The sequence below is a fragment of the Bos indicus genome, chromosome 18, assembly GCF_029378745.1.
Source record: "Bos indicus isolate NIAB-ARS_2022 breed Sahiwal x Tharparkar chromosome 18, NIAB-ARS_B.indTharparkar_mat_pri_1.0, whole genome shotgun sequence".
Taxonomy (NCBI): Eukaryota; Metazoa; Chordata; class Mammalia; order Artiodactyla; family Bovidae; genus Bos; species Bos indicus.
Genome location: NC_091777.1, coordinates 3,908,133 through 3,928,308, shown reverse-complemented (window position 1 = coordinate 3,928,308; position 20,176 = coordinate 3,908,133).

The window sequence follows — 20,176 nt, the reverse complement described above, 5'->3', positions numbered from 1 at the left end:
AATTGATTATAATTAGCACACCATTGGCCAATCGTCCTAGTCTATGAAAAACTAAGACAAATATGAAAAACAGGAATATCAACTATTAAGGGTTTTTTTAAGAAATGAAAGGTTCACTCAGACCTCCCAAGAACACCATTCCTGCTGATACGCAGTAAGTGAAACACAGATTGAACAACAGAAGAATAAAGGTCTGATTAACTTTGACTTTGTGAACAGCTACATAAATAGGGACTATACCAATAAATTCTGTTCTTCTATCTGTTGTTAACTGCTCCCCCCTTTTCCCCTGTTACCTTATATGAACAATGGCATAGCAAGGCAGGGGCCCTGAGTTTGAACTAGATACCACATGCCCCAGCTAAGACCCAGAAAAGCCAAATAAATAAAGATATAAACAAATAAATATTTTTAAATAAATAAAAGGGTGAATTTTGTTTAAAAAAAATAATCAGCATATAAGAAATACGTCAAGAGGAAGAGCTGAGAAAGGAGACTAAGGAGAGAAGGTAGACTATTGGAGACTTACAAGGAATTTCTTGCTAAATGACAGGATATCTTCTATCCTAATGCAGTTAGGTTCACAAATTCTATGGTATGTTAGGATGAGCACAGAACTGTACTTTAAAGAGTTCTTGCCATGATTTCTGCCTTTGACTCTGAGATGTCCCAATGATTCTGTGTCTCTAAGCCCCATTTACTTGAACTGTAAATGTAATAACTATAATACAGAGAGTGGCCATGGGATCATGTACAATGTCTGGAACAAAACTAACTCTTCATAAGTGCTCAGTAAATGTGCATTCCCTATTTTTCTCTTCAGTATATTATCTCATGTTCAGTTCAGTTCAGTTCAATCGCTTAGTCGTGTCTGACTCTCTGCAACCCCATAGACTGCAGCATGCCAGGCTTCCCTCTCCATCACCAACTCCAGGAAATTGCTCAAACTCATGTCCATTGAGTTGGTGATGCCATCCAACCATCTCATCCTCTGTCGTCCCCTTCTCTTCCTGCCTTCAATCTTTCCCAGCATCAGGGTCTTTTGCAAGGAGTCAATTCTTCGCATCAGGTGGCCAAAGTATTGGAGTTTCAGCTTCAGCATCTGTCCTTCCAATGAATATTCAGGACTGATTTCCTTTAGGATTGACTGGTTTTATCTCCTTGCAGTCCAAGGGACTCTCAAGAGTCTTCTCCAATATCGGTTCAAAAGCATCAATTCAGCACTCAGCTTTCTTTATAGTCCAACTCTCACATCCATACGTGACTACTGGAAAACCATAGCTTTGACTAGACAGACCTTTGTTGGCAAAGTAATGTCTCTGCTTTTTAATATGCTGTCTAGGTTGGTCATAGCTTTTATTGCTCGGAGCAAGCGTCTTAATTTCATGGCTGCAGTCACCATCTGCAGTGATTTTTGAGCTCAAAAAAATAAAGTCTGTCACTGTTTTCCATTGTTTCCCCTTCTATTTGCCATGAAGTGATGGAACCAGATGCCATGATCTTAGTTTCTTTAATGTTAAGTCTTAAGCCAGTTTTTTCACTCTCTTCTTTCACTTTCATCAAGAGGCTCTTTAGTTCTTCTTTGCTTTCTGCCATAAGGGTGGTGTCATCTGCGTATCTGAAGTTATTGATATTTTTCCCAGCAATCTTGATTCCAGCTTGTGCTTCTTCCAGCCCAGCATTTCATATGATGTACTCTGCATAGAAGTTAAACAAGAAGGGTGACGATATACAGCCTGGACGTACTCCTTTACCTACTTGGAACCAGTCTGTTGTTCCATGTGCAGTTCTAAGTGTTGCTTCTTGACCCGCAGGCAGGTTTCTCAGGAGGCAGGTCAGGTGGTCTGATATTCCCATCTCTTCAAGAATTTTCCACAGTTTGTTGTAATCCACACAGTCAAAGGCTTTGGCATAGTCAATAAAGCTGAAATAGATGTTTTTCTGGAACTCTCTTGCTTTTTCTATGTTCCAATGGATGTTGGCAATTTGATCTCTGGTTCCTCTGCCTTTCCTATATCCAGTTTGAACATCTGGAAGTTCTCGGTTCACGTATTGTTGAAGCCTGGCTTGAAGGATTTTGACCATTACTTTGCAAGCATGTGAGGTGAGTGCAATTGCACGGTAGTTTGAGCATTCTTTGGCATTGCCTTTCTTTGGGATTGGAATGAAAACTGACCTTTTCCAGGCCTGTGGCTACTGCTGAGTTTTCCAAATTTGCTGGCATATTGAGTGCAGCACTTTCACAGCATCATCTTTTAGGATTTAAAACAGCTCAACTGATATTCTATCACCTCCACTAGCTTTGTTCGTACTGATGCTCCCTAAGGCTCACTTGACTTCACATTTCAGGATATCCGGTTCTAGGTGAGTGATCACAACATTTTGGTTATCTGGGTCATGAAGATCTTTTTTTGTATAGTTCTGTGTATTCTTGCCACCTCTTCTTAATATCTTCTGCTTCTGTTAGGTCCCTACCATTTCTGTCCTTTATTGTGCCCATCTTTGCATGAAACTTCCCTGGTGGCTCAGACAGTAAAAGTGTCTGCTTGCAATGCAGGAGACCCGGGTTCGATCCCTGCATGGGGAAGTTCCCCTGGAGAAGGAAATGGCAACCCACTCCAGTACTCTTACCTGGAAAATTCCATGGATGGAGAAGCCTCATAGGCTACTCACAGGCTACCCTCATAGTCCATGGGGTCATAAAGATTCAGACACAACTGAGCAACTTCACTTTCACTTTCACTTTTGCATGAAAGGTTCCTTTGGTATCTCTAATTTTCTTGAAGAGATCTCTAGTCTTTCCCATTCTATTGTTTTCCTCTATTTCTTTGCACTGATCATTGAAGAAGCCTTTCTTATCTCTCCTTGCTATTCTTTGGAAGTCTGCATTCAAATGGGTATATCTTTCCTTTTCTCCTTTGCCTTTTGCTTCCCTTCTTTTCTCAGCTATCTGAAAGGCCTCCTCAGACAACCATTTTGCCTTTTTTCATTTCCCTTTCTTGGGGATGGTCTTGATCACTGTCTCCTGTACAATGTCACAAACCTCCATCCATAGTTCTTCAGGCACTCTGTCTATCAGATCTAATCCCTTGAATATATTTGTCACTTCCACTGTATAATCATAAGGGATTTGATTTGTAAAGTGGTTGAATACTAAGAAGGAATTCTAAGCAATTTTTCCCACAACATGTGTGAATTGTTAGCCCTTGTTTTCCTTATTCTTTTTTTTATTTTTAAGATTTTTTTGATGTGGACCATTTTTAAAGTCTTTATTTAATTTGTTACAATATTGCTTCTGTTTTATGCTTTGGTTTTTTGTCCACAGGCATGTGGGATCTTGGGTTCCCAACCAGGGACTAAACCCGTACCCCCTGCATTGGAAGGCTAATCTTAAACAACGGACTGCCAGGGAAGTTCCTCCCTTATTCTCAACTTGGGCCGCTTACTAACAATTCCTTTACAACTGAGGGAAGATATTCTGCTTCATAACTCAGAATATATATCTTGTGATTTCTTGATTGATTTTATTGATTGTATTTCATACTACTTTGGTTATAGTTCTCATTTTCTCAATTTAGGTGTTCTTCCATGCCATGCCATTTCAATAGTTTTGTTAAGCCCCTATGGAGTTTTACAATCAAACAGCCCTAGTTGAGATCTCAATTCTCTTTAGTGAGACATCTTGGTGGGGCAGGCAGAGGGGAGAGGGGGAGGGGTGTGTGTCATAGAACCAACCTAAGTGCCCATAAGAGTATCTGCTATAGAAACAGTACTTCTTCCAAAGGTGTGATGGAAGAACCATTCTCTGGTTATAATACTGAATGCCATGAATAGGTTAAAATATGGAGTTAATGTATTAACAATTAGATAAAACAAAAGTAATCCTTTATGTAATCAACAGTTAACTTTATGCAGAAAATATATTCTAAAATGTAGAAGAAAGATACAAATTGGCAAATTTCTTCTTTACATATCATTATAAATATGGAACTTAAAATGTAAGTTTCAAGATGGTCTTGATGGTCTTGAACCTAAATTTACCGAAGATAAAGCCCCAAATAATTCCACAGACCCACCTACTTGTGATTTGCTCACAGTGTTCCATTGGTACACTTGAATCTCCAAGATTCAAACAACCACACCAAACCAACTTTAGAGACAACAGTGTGCGAGATGTAGTTGTAATTAGCATTGGAAATGCACTTTTAATTCATGTCAAAAGTTCAGAGGATTAGCTATTAAAATGTACCAGTACAGAGTTCCTATATTCAACTATTATTGCTTTTAAAAGTTGATAGAGTCCACGATGATTGTTACTACCATGACGTGTTCAGTCACTCAGTCGCTTCGACTCTCTGTGATCCCATGCCTGGCCACCAGGCTCCTCTGTCCATAGGGTTTTCCAGGTAAGAGTACTGGAGCGGGCTGCCATTTCCTGCTACAGGGAATCTTCCCAACCCAAGGATCTAACCCAAGTCTCTTGCATCTCCTGCATTGGCAGCCAGATTCTTTACCACTGTACCACCTGGGAAGCCCCTATAATCATGACAGGTTCTGAGATTTATCAGACCCCAACCCGTTTTGAAATCTGTATTCATTAAAATATATCCAAATGGAAATTTCAAATTGAAATGCTTATTTCTCAAGTAATGAATGAGGTTATTAAACTCCACTCCCCTCTACCATCTACCTGGTGGACATGAGAAGTTTATGCTGAAAGGAAATTGAGCATGCAATTCAAAAAATAAATATTTTAAATGACATTTGAAATTTTTTTCAAAATACTAATGACATTTCCATCAGCGAAATATCTTCAATTTTGTCTTTTAAGTTATATTTATTTTTTAAAATCCCAAAGTAAACTTGTGCATGTACACATGTCTGTGTTCTGTGTGTGTGCCTGTGTATGCCAAATCTTTTTAATTTCAGACATAAAAATGATTCAAGAATAGGAAAAACGTTTGTATAAGAAAGTATCCTAATTTAAACTTAAATACTCTCGTACACCTCATCATTTCTTGTTCAGTATTCTATGTTCAGTGATTATTTCACCCCACCAGAAGCACGAGAACAGACAGACTCAGTTCTTAACAGCCATCTGGGGTTAGATATCAGTTTGAGGACTAGATACACTTCACCTAGTTTTCCACCACGCAGGTAATTTTGCTTCCACCAAATAATCTAACCAAAACTCTAAGCACAGATCATTGTTTTAAAGAATTACTTAATGATCCTCTTGGTAAACGTCTAAGGAAATGCACTGAGTAATTAAATGAAAAGTCCAACAATTTACAGGTCTGTGATTCTGCTGGGAATTTTGTACAGGAGTTAGACTCCCTTACTCAGTCTAGCTAGGTCAGCATCTTACTCCGCTGGCATCGTGGCTGACTCCACACGCCATTTACACACACACTTGCTCTTGGGCTTTAGCTCTCACTGATTCAGAACAGTCCCTTTTCTGCACCTCCCCTTTTCTACATTTTCTGCATCCTCCCCTGCAGACTTTATTTATCTTGCTTCTTTGCTCAGCTCCTGAAATCTATAGGGAATCATGTATTTAAAGGACACGGCAGGGACCAACTGGCCCTCTTTGCAGAGTTCTCTCCAACACAAAATTCACAGTTTTTCTGACAACATCCAAAATAAAGTCTGCATATTTCCTAAAAGCCCATCATCTGCACTTTGTTTTATAGCAGAAAGTCCTGGGGAGGGTCACTTCTCTTCTCCTACTCTCAAAGGAAAAAGATAACCTTCCCCCCAAAAAATCTTGCTTTTCTTGCACATTCATTTTTCTACACTTATAAACTTTCTCTCATGGCTAGAGTGGAATACCAGATTATAGTAGCCAGGCGGAAGTGTCCCCTTGGCCCTTTTAAAAGTTCACTCCTGAATTATGAGGGTATTTGGATTTTACCAAGTCATTTGAACAAACTCTTCATTCAGACTGACAAAATGGTGAAATGTGGACTCAGTACCCGTAATGACTTTGCATTTTAATTTATCTACCATTTGCCAAAGCTGCTGGACTGATTTCCACCATGAGGGACATTTACATTTTATGACTGGAGGCTCTGGCCAGTACTGGACCTATTCAGAATTTGTACTGTGATGTGAATTAGAATACAGAGAAAAACACTTACAATAGTCAAGAAAACACAAGAAAATATACCTTATAGAACTGAATCTACTAAAATAAATTTTTGAGATAGGTTTATATAAAACATTATAAAATATTATAGCTAGTAGGCTATTAGCTACTTCTCCATTTTTGTTGACTTCCCAAATTCTACGTTACATTTAAAGACGAGCTCATCTTGCTAACAACTGTTGAGCAATGAAATAGGTTACTCAAAGTTGTGTTTTGAGAATTAGCTATAGGTTCTTAAATCAGACTGCTTGAGAATAGATTCTGGATTCCATTCTTACCAACTGTGTGAACTTATTTAAGCTCTTTAACCTCTCTGTGACTTGGGTGATATTACCAGTATCTATCTTATCTGGTTCCTGAGAGAAATAAATATCATAATGAATGCAAATCATTTGAGCAATACCTGGCAGATGGTGTGCGCTCAATAAGTCCCAAGGATTATTATTATCTTTTCTTATTATCTTTTCTAAATAGCCTTGCAAATGGGCTATGCTTTCCTCTATATTCAGGCTTAAATTTTATCTTCAATAAAAGTGATAAGGTAAGGGAAATCCTCAGTTACCTGAAATTCCTTTTTAATTTTTATTTGAATATTAGTTTATGTGTTCACACAGTATTGATGAATTGGGAGGTTTCCTTAAATGAAATCCTACACTTCAGCACTGTGAAAAGAAATGAGTGATTCAAGAGAAAATTAGATTAAATCCTTAAATTAAATCCTAGATTTAAAAGAGATCCTAGTAGAAAATGTACCAGTCTGGTTTGCTATTAAGATCTAATATTTTCCTAATTGTGTAATAATGGGGGTTAGGGGAACTTCCCTTAGGCATTCTCATGAAAAGATTCGGATAAACAACTTAACTAGACAATGTGATTAAGGCCGCCTCAATAGCATCAAAATCACCTCCAACTTTATTCTACTCACTCAAAGAAAGAAATGACTTCATTTCTAAGTTAATACAAGTTTCCTTTTTACTGTAATAATTGGCAGACAATATTATTTGGCTCGCTATGCAATAAGCCTAAATCTACTTTCAGGGTTACTAAATCAGTGGGATCTTCAAAGCTGTGGAGAACAAGAAGGCACAATTGTTTTATTTTTTTCTCAGGCTTTCCTCTGTGACTTGAATGTTCAAATCATATTTACCAAGTGATTTCTGTATTGGAAAGGTAATTTTTTAAAATCATGATTTTATCAGAAAAGATTGAGAATTTAAGTTAGTAACGTAAAAGAAAAAAGTGAACCAAAGTAAGATGCTATATTTCCATTTTATCCACTTCTTATTCCTCATATATAAGAGGAGAAAAATGGATATTTACACTGAATGAATATCAGAGAGTTTGACACGTTCTCACCTAAATACATCTTTAACAGAACATTTTTAGAATTCTTTTCTAAACATCCACAAACATTGTCCTAAATCAGTGGTTTATTTCTAAATCTGTGAGCCCTGTGAGAGGTAGACTTTGCGTCTCCAGGCAGCTGCCTCATCAAGCACTCAGTGGACATGAAATAACCCGTCTTTAAATCAGGAGGTGGGCTGCAGAATAACTTTACCAAAGGTATGCAGAGGACTTTAAATATCTGAAGAACAATGGATACAAATGTGTTATATGGGTACAAAGTAATAACAACATATTAGAGCTTGGACTTATTTCTGATCCTAAACAGAACAAAATAAAACCCCCAAAAGAACCCTTTAAAATAAAAATCAAATATGCTGTCCTATGGAGGAAAGAAAAAAATACACACACACACACACACACACACACACACACACACACACACGTCACCCTTCTTCAAGGCTTCTCAGTGTTTCGCTTCATCCAATGTCGCAAATATTACGCACTGTAACTATTTCATCACCATTCATCCCTCTGCAATACTGAAAACGGAATTTGTATCTATCTGCATGTGTTTATCCTTCCACTATAACATCTCTCAGGGAGACAATGCCTTCCACCAATCAAGGTCTTTTCCCTCTTCCTCATTCTATTTGTCCTCTCAGCAGGAACACATGGTCAATGGCCCTTCCCTCCCTTGCGCATGCCCTGCTTCCAGTCTTCCAAAGTCTCTTTTACCTCATTTCCCTTCTTGCAACTGCCCCGACACACAGAGAATTCTTTATAATTCGGTGTAAGTTGCTTGCTGAAACTACTTGTTAGTTCTTCTCTGATGCCAAGTAACCCAGATAGACTGCAGTGGACCAGCACCAGAAAAAGGATTTGAAGTTTGGATCCACTGAGCATATACCTTGAATAGGCTGAGTAGTCTCCAGAAAAAGAAATATTTTCAAAAGGAAGTGACTAGAATATTGGTGTCAAAAATATATTGTCTTAGCCAGGGAGAAATCTTGGCTAAGACAAAACATTCTTTGGCTTAGCCAATTTCTTAGCCAACTACTTCTTGGCTAAGAAAATCTCTATTTCCCCTTGGCCAAGACAAAGTTTATTTTATACATACTTGTTCAGGTGCTCAGTGGTGTCTGACTCTTTGCGACCCAATGGACTGCAGCACGAAAGGCTTCCCTGTCCTTCACCATCTCCCAGAGCTCGCTCAAACTCATGCCCATTGAGTTGGTGATGCCATCCAACCATCTCATCCTCTGTCCCCTTCTCCTCCTGCCTTCAGTCTTCCCCAGCATCAGGGTCTTCTCTAATGTGTCAGCTCTTCGCATTAGGTGGCCAGAGTATTGGAGCTTCAGCTTCAGCATCAATCATTCCAATGACTATTCAGGGTTGATTTCCTTTAGGATTGACTGTTTTGATCTCCTTGCAGTCCAAGGGACTCTCAACAGTCTTCTCTAACATCACAGTTCAAAAGCATCAATTCTTCGGCACTCAGCTTTCTTTATGGTTCAACTCTCACATGCATACATGACCACTGGAAAAACCACAGCTTTGACTATATAGGACATTGTCAGCCAAGTAATGTCTCTGCTTTTTAATCTGCTGTCTAGGTTGGTCATAGCTTTTCTTCCAAGGAGCAAGCATCTTTTAATTTCATAGCTGCAGGCACCATCCACAGTGATTTTGGAGCCCAAGAAAATAAAGTCTGTCACTGTTTCCATTGTTTCCCTGTCTATTTGCCAGGAAGTGATGGGAACAGATGCCATGATCTTAGTTTTTGGAATGTTGAGTTTTAAGTCAGTTTTTTTCACTCTCCTCTTTCACCTTCATCAAGAGGCTTTTTAGTTCCTCTTCACTTTCTGCCATAAGGGTGGTGTCATCTGCACATCTGAGATTATTGATATTTCTCCCAGCAATCTTGATTCCAGCTTGTACTTCATCCAGCCCAACATTTCACATGATGTACTCTACATAGAAGTTAAATAAGCAGGGTGACAACATACAGCCTTGACATACTCCTTTCCCAATTTGGAACCAGTCCATTGTTCCATGTTCAGTTCTAACTGTTGCTTCTTGACCTGCATACAGGTTTCACGGGAATCAAGTCAGGTGGTCTGGTATTCCCATCTCTTTAAGAATTTTCCACAGTTTGTTGTGATCCACACAGTCAACAGCTTTAGCAGAGTCAATGAAGCAGAAGTAGATGTTTTTCTGGAATTCTCTTGCTTTTTCTATGATCCAACAGATGCTAGCAATTTGATCTCTGGTTCCTCTACCTTTCCTAAATCCAGCTTGAATATCTGGAAGTTCTCAGTTCGCATACTGTTGAAGCCTAGTTATATACACTGGTAACATGCTAAAACATGGACTTAATGCTCAGCGCTCTGTGCGCCTCTTCACCTCACTGTCGTCTTCATCCCCATCTCCTAACTCCTATTATAGGAGACTGGACTGCCTACCTGTTTTCCTCTTTGCTCATCCTAGCCCCAGGCTATTTTTCCCCTGTAACCCCAGTTGGCTAAGAAATTTTCCTATCCCTTCTGCTGACTCTCTTACTGAGCCTGTAAGTCTCTGATTACCTGTGACGTCTGCAAAACCTCCCAGGCCAGGCCCAAGTTGGTTCATGCTTCTTCCCAATGCTACATTGATACCCCCTATGCATTTCTATGGTTGTACTTGGCCACACTTCATTAAAGCCCTTGGATTTCATGGCGGTTTGTCCCAATGCTGTGAGTTCCTAAGAGTACTTGTGGTTTCCTATTTACCTTTGTGTCCACTGGGTAGAACATAACATTGGACATATAATAAATGTTCAGTAAATATCTGAATCAATAGATGGATGAATGAACAAATGTAACATTTAAGAATCCTGATGACACTAATCTTTCCTTAATTGAAGGATAGTTGCTTTATAGTATTGTGTTGGCTCTGCTATACATCAACATGAATCAACCATAAGGATACATATGTCCCCTCCCTCTTGAAACTCCCTTCCACTTCCTACCTGATCCCACGCCTCTATGTTGTCACAGAGCCCCGGTTTGAGTTCCCTGGGCATACAGCAAATTCCCACTTGCAATCTATTTTACACACGGGAAAGTACATGTTTACCTGCTACTCTATCCATCCCCCTGCGTGCCACAAGTCTGTTCTCTATGTCTGCGTCTCCACTGCTGCCCTGCATATGGGCTCATCAGTACCATCTTTCTAGAGGTAGTGATCCTGATAATACCACCTTGAAACTTGTCATCAATGAAATAAAGTTTACTAAACACAAAATAATTTTTGAAACTCATAAATAGTTCACCATAACCTTATTAATGTACACTACTTTGTTTATTTATTCAGTTCAGTTCAGTCGCTCAGCCTCTTTCTACTCTTTGCGACCCCACGGACTGCAGCACGCCAGGCCTCCCTGTCCATCACCAACTCTCAGAGTTTACTCAAACTCATGTCCATTGAGTCAGTGATGACATCCAACCATCTCATCCTCTGTGGTCCCCTTCTCCCACCCTCAATCTTTCCCAGAATCAGGGTCTTTTCAAATGAGTCAGTTCTTTGCATTAGGTGGCCAAAGTTTTGAAGTTTCAGCTCCAGCATCAGGCCTTCCAATGAACACCCAGGACTGATCTCCTTTAGGATGGACTGGTTGGATCTCCTTGCAGTCCAAGGGACTCTCAAGAGTCTTCTCCAACACCACAGTTCAAAAGCATCAATTCTTTGGCATTCAGCTTTCTTTATAGTCCAACTCTCACATCCATACATGACCACTGGAAAAACCATAGCCTTGATTAGATGGACCTTTGTTCGCAAAGTAATGTCTCTGTTTTTTAATATGTTGTACAGGTTGGTCATAACTTTTCTTCCAAGGAGTAAGTGTCTTTTAATTTCATGGCTGCAGTCACCATCTGCAGTGATTTTGGAGCCTAAAAAAATAAAGTCTGCCACTGTTTCCACTGCTTCCCCATCTATTTGCCAGGAAGTGATGGGACCGGATGCCACAATCTTAATTTTCTGAATGCTGAGTTTTAAGCCAACTTTTTCACTCTCCTCTTTCACTTTCATCAAGAGGCTCTTTAGTTCCTCTTCACTATCTGCCATAAAGGAAGTGTCATCTGCATATCTGAGATTATTGATATTACTCCCTGCAATCTTGATTCCAGCTTGTGCTTCATCCAGTCCAGCATTTCTCATGATGTACTCTGCATATAAGTTAAATAAGCAGGGTGACAATATACAGCTTTCATGTACTCCTTTCTCAATACTAATTAATCAACTTTTGAAGAGACCCTGATGCTGGGAAAGACTGGAAGCTGGAGGAGAAGGGGGCAACAGAGGATGACATGATTGGATGGCATCATTTAACTCAGTGGACATGAGTTTGAACAAACTCTGGGAGATAGTGAAGGACAGGGAGGCCTGGCGTGCTGCAGTCAATGGGGTCGCAAAGAGTTGGACACGACTGAGTGACTGAACAACAACAATACATTGATATTCTTATGGTGGTTTGGTCATAAAAAATCCACCTGTCAGTGCAGGAGGTGGGGGTTCAATTCCTGGCTCGGGAAGATCCCTGGAAGAAGGAAATGGTAACTCACTCCAGTATTCTTGCCAGGAAAATGCCATGAACAGGGGAGCCTGGCAGGCTACAGTCCATAGGGTCACAAAAGAGTTGGATACGACTTAGCAGCTGAATAACAACAATTCTTATGAAGAGGCTTACTGCACACATCATGTCACTTTGTTTACAGAGTCTCAAAGAAAGATACTGTGGACAAGGTCACACGTCCCTTCTCTGAGAGGGTTTGATAAATCACAGTGCTCTTGGAGCAGAGATAGTATTATAAAATATTATTGGGGCTGGAATGATGGATCCAAATTAAGGGCAACATCAATTTCTATTCAACTAGATAACAAATTTCAACAACATGTGCTGCTGTATCAATTCATGTGCCATTAGAAAAAGAAGAGTGATTTTCAAAGTTTCATTTTATTAGTTTAGTTTTATTACTGAAAAATATGAAAAATGTTTTAACCTAGTATGGAGATCTAGGCAAAGTAGTCCCATTTATCTCAACATTTCCAGCAAATGTGCTTGTGTCTCAGGCTTCTTTACAAAAATATGTAGCAGTGTGAATTACATTCAAGAAATAAACCAAAAAGATGAGAGATGCATGGACAACCTCCCTCATGATTGGGGCTCATTATTAGGACAGGATATCAGCAACTTAATAAAAGTCTACTGGGGCTCATTTTCAAGGAGCCTCAAATATTTTACCACTTGAAAATATAATTAACAATGTGAAAGAGATCAGGGAAAATAAATACTGATTGGAGCCATAAGATTAAATTCCACCTTCAAGTATCTTATTTGTTAGCTACATCCTACATAAGTTATTTTTTCAAGTGGCAAAGGAAAAAACCAATTTGGTCCATGCAGGCATCACAGTGTTGGTGTTTAAAGGAAAAGTATGTCAGTGCCTTAGTTATCCAGGCAATTGCCTCGATATCATACACATTTCTATCTGCTGAGTGTTTCCATACAGCTTGTACTTCCCAGACTGAAGCCACAGGTCATTTGTGTCCAGTCCACCGTAGGACCAGGCCAGTGATCAGGAGCAAGACAGAGCTGAGGACATCTCACTATCAGTATGAGGAAGATACGGTAGAGCACTATAAAGAGCACGACTAGGAGGCTTTTTTCCCATACTTTGTATGGGGGTTTGTAATTGCTGGATTGAGTTGTTTACCTTACTTGGTCATTTAAAGGATGCTGTGTTACAGTTTCTCAATCATTTAAAGAGTGTTGTCTTATCATAAATCCTATTTACTTAGGACCAGTAACATACGGGCTTCCCAGGCGGCCCAGTGGTAAAGAATCTGCCTACCAAGAGGGAGACACAAGACATGTGGTTCAATCACTGGATTGGGAAGATCCCCTGGAGTAGGAAATGGCAACCCACTCCAGTATTCTTGCCTGGAAAAATTCCACGGACAGAGGATCCTGGCGGGCTACAGTCCATGGGGATACAAAGAATCAAACACGACTGAGCACACACACATGCATGCAGTAACATATGGGCTTTTTAGGATTTTCCTTTTGAGCCAGATAAACACATTATTTTGTAGTGATGAACACTAGATCATGCCATCCTATAAAAAGAAACAGACCTTAGAGAAAAAGGAATGAAAACCACAGCATTTATTGGGTACAGAATTCCCAGTGACTGTGTACATAGCGATTGGAACATGTTCATTAAATATAACCATGGTATAATTTATTTCTTAATGAAATATTAGAGGAAGGCACTAATAAAAGAATAATGAGTAAGACGGGAGGGAATGTTATTTAGGTTTTATCTGCATAATCAAAGAAACAGAACTCCTCTATACACGAGAGAACTGCAGAGAACCAAGTACAAAACTACCAAAATAATATTCTGACTCTTTTTTTTTAGCTACTTGCAAAAAATGACTGATTTGTTTAATTTCAGCAAAGCAACCACTCTTAAAGTTTGTATTCCTCTTTTGTAAAGAGGAGAGCAGTAGAACATAACTCACCAAACCAATTGGAATGAATCACAAACTGCACAGATATTGTTAAGAATGAAAAACTATTGCATCTAAGTGAATAATATAAAAGCTGAATCATCTAGCACAGTTACAGTGGCAAGCTTTAACACAGTCATAAAGGTAATGAATTTCCTTTTATTTGGTTAAAAGCAAAACAAAAATATAGAAGTTGTATATTTAAAAATATTCTCTTTTTAATTGTATAGATGGATGTTCTTGTGAAACATAATTAAGTCTATCTTTTTTTTTAATTTTATGGTCGGAGAAGATTTTATTAAGAAAAAAATCAAACAAAACAGAACATTTCAAAAAATAAAAATCATTTCCAAAGTCTCAATATCGAGATCCTATCACTGTTTTCAGTAACATGTATATAAAATGCTAAGCATATTTGTAAAAAAAAAAAAAAAGATATCATAGTAATGAACTATAAGAAATAAACTACAACTTTTTTCTCACTTAATACTATATAAAAGCCTTGTTTTAAAATCAATGCAAATAGGCCTACCTGCTTTTCTTCAGACTGTTAGTGTGATACCTATAGTAATGTATTTAACTTGTGTCCTCTTAATGGAACACTTAGTTGAGTTCAATATATTGCTATCACCTAATAATGTTATAGTAGATATCTTCCTATATGCTTACATTGCATGTGCATTTAAAATTTTGAAAATTGTGAAATCAGCAACATCTGTCATCACTGAGAATTTTTACTTTAAGCTTTGCAAATTTATAGGCAAAAGCAATGTCATGGTTTTCATCTACATTTATTATTGGGACATCAAATGGTCTTTTCAGATAATGTCAGTAATCCTTCTGCCAAATTCTCTATCATTCCAGTCATTATTTTGTAGGAACTTTTTACGTATTACAGGTTTATATGTTGCATATCATTTATGTAATGCATGAAATCCTCTGGGGAAAGTCATGAAATCCTATGAGGGAAATACTATTATGGACTAAATGTATGTCTCCCTCAAAATTCACATGGTAAAGCACTAACCCCTCATGTGACTGCACTTTGAGTAAAAAAGTAAGTAAGTACAGTTAAATAAGGTCCAATGGGTGGGGCTCTGATTTGACTGAAGTAATGTCCTTCCAAGTAGAGACACCAGAGAACTCAATCTCTGTGCGCATGCACCAAGGTAAGGGCACGTGAAGACAAAGCGAGAAGGCAACTGTCTGCAAGCCAGGAAAACAGCCCTCACGGAAGACTAAATTGACCAGAACCTTGATGTTGAAATTCTAGCCTCCAGAACTATAAGAAAATAAATTCAGAGTGTTAAAGCTACTTGCATGCGTGCTTAGTCATGTCCAACTCTTTGTGACATCATGGACTGTAGCCCGCCAGGTGCCTTTGTCCATGGGGTTTTCTAGGCAAGAGTACTGGAGTGGGTTGCCATTTCCTACTCCATTAAGCTACTTAGTATATCATATTTTGGTCAGTATTTGCTATTTTGATCATCTCAGACCACTGAGATCTTCTGGATCAGAATTCAGTTACATATTGGTGAGCATATTAGCTTTCTGTGCTGCCTAATACACTATTAACGAACTTAGCAGTTTAAAACCACACTCCTTTATTCTCTCATGGCTTCCATAGGTGAGAAGTCCAGTCACGGCTTGCCTGGGTTCTCCATTTCAGGATCTGACCAAGTAAAGTGCAGGTATCACCCAGAGCTGGGTTCCCATTAGAGACTCAATGGAGAAAGATATGCATCCGCTCTCATGATGTTAGTATTATTCATCTCCTTGCAGCTGTAGGACTGAGGTTTTTGTTTTCTTTCTTTCTGTCAGCCCAAGGTCATTCTCAGCTTCTAGAAGCCACCCTTCTCACTATCTGGAAGTTCAATTCTTCAAAACAGTGATGGAGAGAGAGTGTGTTCCTCACCTAAATGAGAGCTCAGTCCTTCCTTTAAGAGCTTTTATCCGATTAAGACTGGCCCACCCAGGAATATCTGCCTTCTGATTAACTTGGAGTCAACTATTTGACACTTTAATTATACCTGCAATAATCTCTTCACCTTTTCCATATTCTATTGACCAGAAGAAAGTCTCAATTACCTCCTACACTCACAGGAGGATTTCACAAGGCATGAACACCAAGGCAGGGATCATGAGGATGCCCTAGAGTCTGTTCCTCAAACTGAGTATTTTGAATTTTCCTTTGACTATAAAATCCTTGTCTCTTCCCACTACCTTTTGGCCATCTGTACTATGAAAATTTAGAGACAGAGAAGATGAGTGGTCACTCAAGAGCTAAGGAGGAAGAACAGAAAGGATATAACAAGAGGAAAGAGAGGCGATTGGAGAAGGAGAGATACTCATGCAGGGATAAGTAGAAAAGTCAGGTGGGAGCAATGGCTTTATATGAAAGAAAAAGAACCGAGTTTTACCTCTCTCCAGTCCTATATCCAGCCTTTCTTACTATGTGAGAAAATCACACCAGCTTTTCTCAATTTTATTTTTCCTCTATGCCAATAACATACCCAGTTTTTCTTGCCAATGACAACACTGTCACGGTGCTTCTTGCCTATCCTTCATACTTCAGCCTGAGGTAGGATGGGACCTGCAACCCTTTACTAGAGTGCTTGCACCTGGACAGACGTCTCTTCGAGGAACAGAACAGAAATTCTAAGGGGACTGAAAGTAACAACACTCAGGGGTAACTGGGTCAATTTATGAACAATAAGATACAAAAAGGCCAAAAGCCAGCTGCCACTTTTGAAGTGCTGGGAGCAAAAGCAGAGTAACTAACATGCACGATCCCTGCACACAGCCGCACCAAGCGGGTGTCAGACCACCTCTGCCGCTCCCCCAGCCTGACCCCGAGGTGTGCCCCCATCCTCACCCCATTTAAGGGGCCAACTTGCCGCCTCCTTGGGGAGTGAGCAAGGATACCTGTTACTCACAGAGCAAGTCCCAATAAAGCCTGGACTTTATCAATTCTCATCTGGCCTGTTATCAATTTCCATTGATCAAAGAGTTCAAGAACCCAGGTGGTATCAAGCTGAAATGAGAAGTTATAGTCTCTAGCATCAGTTTGTTTCTTCCATAATTATGACTAGAAGGATGGGCCTCATACCTATAAATACCTACCTCATACCTATAAATCACCTGGGTCTCTCAGTCTCTTGAGACTAGTACCAGTTCCTGAAGCTACATCATGGGGTAACAGAGAACCTTCTCCAATGTCTGCACAGACAGCAAGTGCTTCATTCTCAGGTCCCCTCTGCCTGAGGCTCCACTGAACTTTCCTGGATTCAGTCTCCTTTCACATCGTTCTCTGCAAATCCTCTTCACACAGCATCCTGAGGTTACCAAAGTCAATGGTAGTTTTAAGGAAAGAGGCAAAGTCTGAAGGGTGTGTTTACATGACAAGAAGGAACGCAATTTGCTATGAAACATGAAAAACCTCTTAAATGTGTGCTAGCTTCCCTTCCCCTCATCCCTCTCCCCCACCAGTCCTCACAGAAAATAAGTTCATTGGGTACCTTTTTTCTAAGTCTCTTCATTCATTTATATCTCGCCCACCTCTTTTCCAATCAGAAAGAAAAAGACAAAAGAATCAAAAAGTCATCAGACAATGGAGAAACAGACAATAGACTTATGGACACGGGGAGAGGGGAGGAGAGGGTGAGATGTTGGAAAGAGTAACATGGAAACTTACATTACCGTATGTAAAATAGACAGCAATGGGAATTTGCTGTATGGCTCAGGAAACTCAAACAGGGGCTCTGTATCAACCTAGAGGGGTGGGGTGGGGAGAGAGATGGGAGGGAGGGTCAAAAGGGAGGGGATATATGTATACCTATGGCTGATTCATGTTGAGGTTTGACAGAAAACAACAAAAGTCTGTAAAGCAATTATCCTTCAATTAAAAAATACATTATTAAAAAAAATTTTTTTAAGTCATCAGATTTCCTCCTACTGAGTAGCTCTTGATGGTGATTGGGTGCTCTGGACACTCATGTCCTGCAATTTCACCTCCTAGCTCAAGTCATCTACCAGGATGTTTCCCTCAGAATATCTCCTCCCCTCAATGGAAACCTCATCCTTGCTGTACTGGTGGCTCTTCCTAGGCCAGAGCTCTTGGAGGATGCTTACTCAATTTGTCTTACTCATCTTAGGAACATCCAGCTCCCAGTCTGTGTCCAACAAGCCTTCTACATATATGTGCTCTTGCAACCATCACAGGAAAATTATATTGCATGCAAGTTCACACAGTAAATAATATCTTAGTGTAACCTGGTTCCATATTAACTTGCAGGAACTTATATTTCCTTCAGTGTTTACAGGACTTAAGGAACATGGAACTTCAAAAAAATAATGCAAAATATAGCATCATATTATACCTTAGCCGACACTCACACACCTACGATGTTCCATATAACACATTGTGTATGGCATGCCACATCTCAGAACACACCATCTATATAACTCCCACTGGGTCACATGCCACCTTGAACATCACACCCCATAACCTCTACCATCCTAACACACCACACTGCACCACAGAGCATAGCACACATTACCCTACCATCCACAACAGACCACATAACCCAACCACACAACACACCATGCCACTTCCAACACATCCCCACACTAACCGTCACAACCCACCACACACCACATCAACCTCTCCCACACCAAACATACAAACATAAATTATTCAAATGCTGTGCATTTGGCACTGGCTCTACACTAAGTCAAAAACAAAAGGAAACATTGGCATTCAAGGCTATCTCATTCTTCTACTGCTTCATATTAGAATACTGACCTAAATAAAAATTAGTGTGGACCTCAGGGGCAGATTTTTATGTCCATACTTATAAAATACATGAATACTTAGAATGAAAACTGTAGTTATGTAAACAAGCCAGAAAACTGCAATGGGAGAGGAAAAAAATTAAGCTGAATCCTGATCATTTGTGGGTGATCAGAATGACTTTTAAGATCAAATGCTCATTTGTCCCCCAGTCACTCTTCTCAGACCAGAGAGTATTTATCCAATATATTGTAAATATTACTTTGCTTGTCTTGTTTTCCAACCCACTTGATGAGGACAGGAATCAAATGTTTTGCCCAGAATTTTTTCCAGCACTTGACATACAGTAGGCATTCACATAGTTTTTATTGATTCAAAACTTTGAGGAGAGGGATTAACTTGTTATTGAAGTTATAAAAATATAATTTTGAGATGTATCTATTCTAAATTAAATAATATTGTTAGGGGATTTTCAAGCCTCTTCCAAGCCTTTTTCAAGCCCTTGCTCACTCATTTATTTTCATCCCCTTCAAATTTCATGGGAAATTTTAGGGCATTCAGTTTCAAACAGAGTTGTGTAACAGATTTCAAATTAAATAAAAGTAGCTTTCTCTGTGATTTAAAAATGGATAAGTTTCTAATCAATTATGCATATAGTTCACTTGGCTTGTCCTTCATAGTGTAGAATTTCTAATGGTGTTTAAAGTTGGGAAAACCATGAACAGCCTCTCTACCATATGCTATCGTTTTCTTTAATTACAGTCCTATTTGGTTTCTTAATGAAGTAAAAATAAAATCCAATATATAAATGTTATGACATTTAGGGATATCTAATTCATGTTCTCATCCTGTGATTGATTTTCTTAATGAAGAATTAGAGTGGGTTAAGTCCTTTAAAACCAAATATATTCTAACCTACCTCAACATATCAGTTTCCGAATAATTGTATTTATATTTTCAAAGCCATTCAAGTATAGCATCTTACGGCTCCTATGAGGCCATCGTTCTAAGCACAGGTATCTTCATGAAAATGCAATCAATGTAATTTATCATGCACTTGAATTTGAAAAAAGGCCAGTCCAAACTGCATATTAACTCTAAAGGCAACTATACCATTTCTCATTTATCACAAAAATATTTTTTTCTGTCACCTCATTCTATTCATCTTTATGAGTCAGTGAATGGAAAATGAGATACTAGATATTACAAATAAAGTATCTTTAATAAATAGCAAGATTTGAAGTTTACATTTCCTAGTATTAAATAGTGATTATAACTATTTTAGTTTGAGTAATGATATATTAGACTAGGTTTTTGAAATTTTGCACTTAAGAACA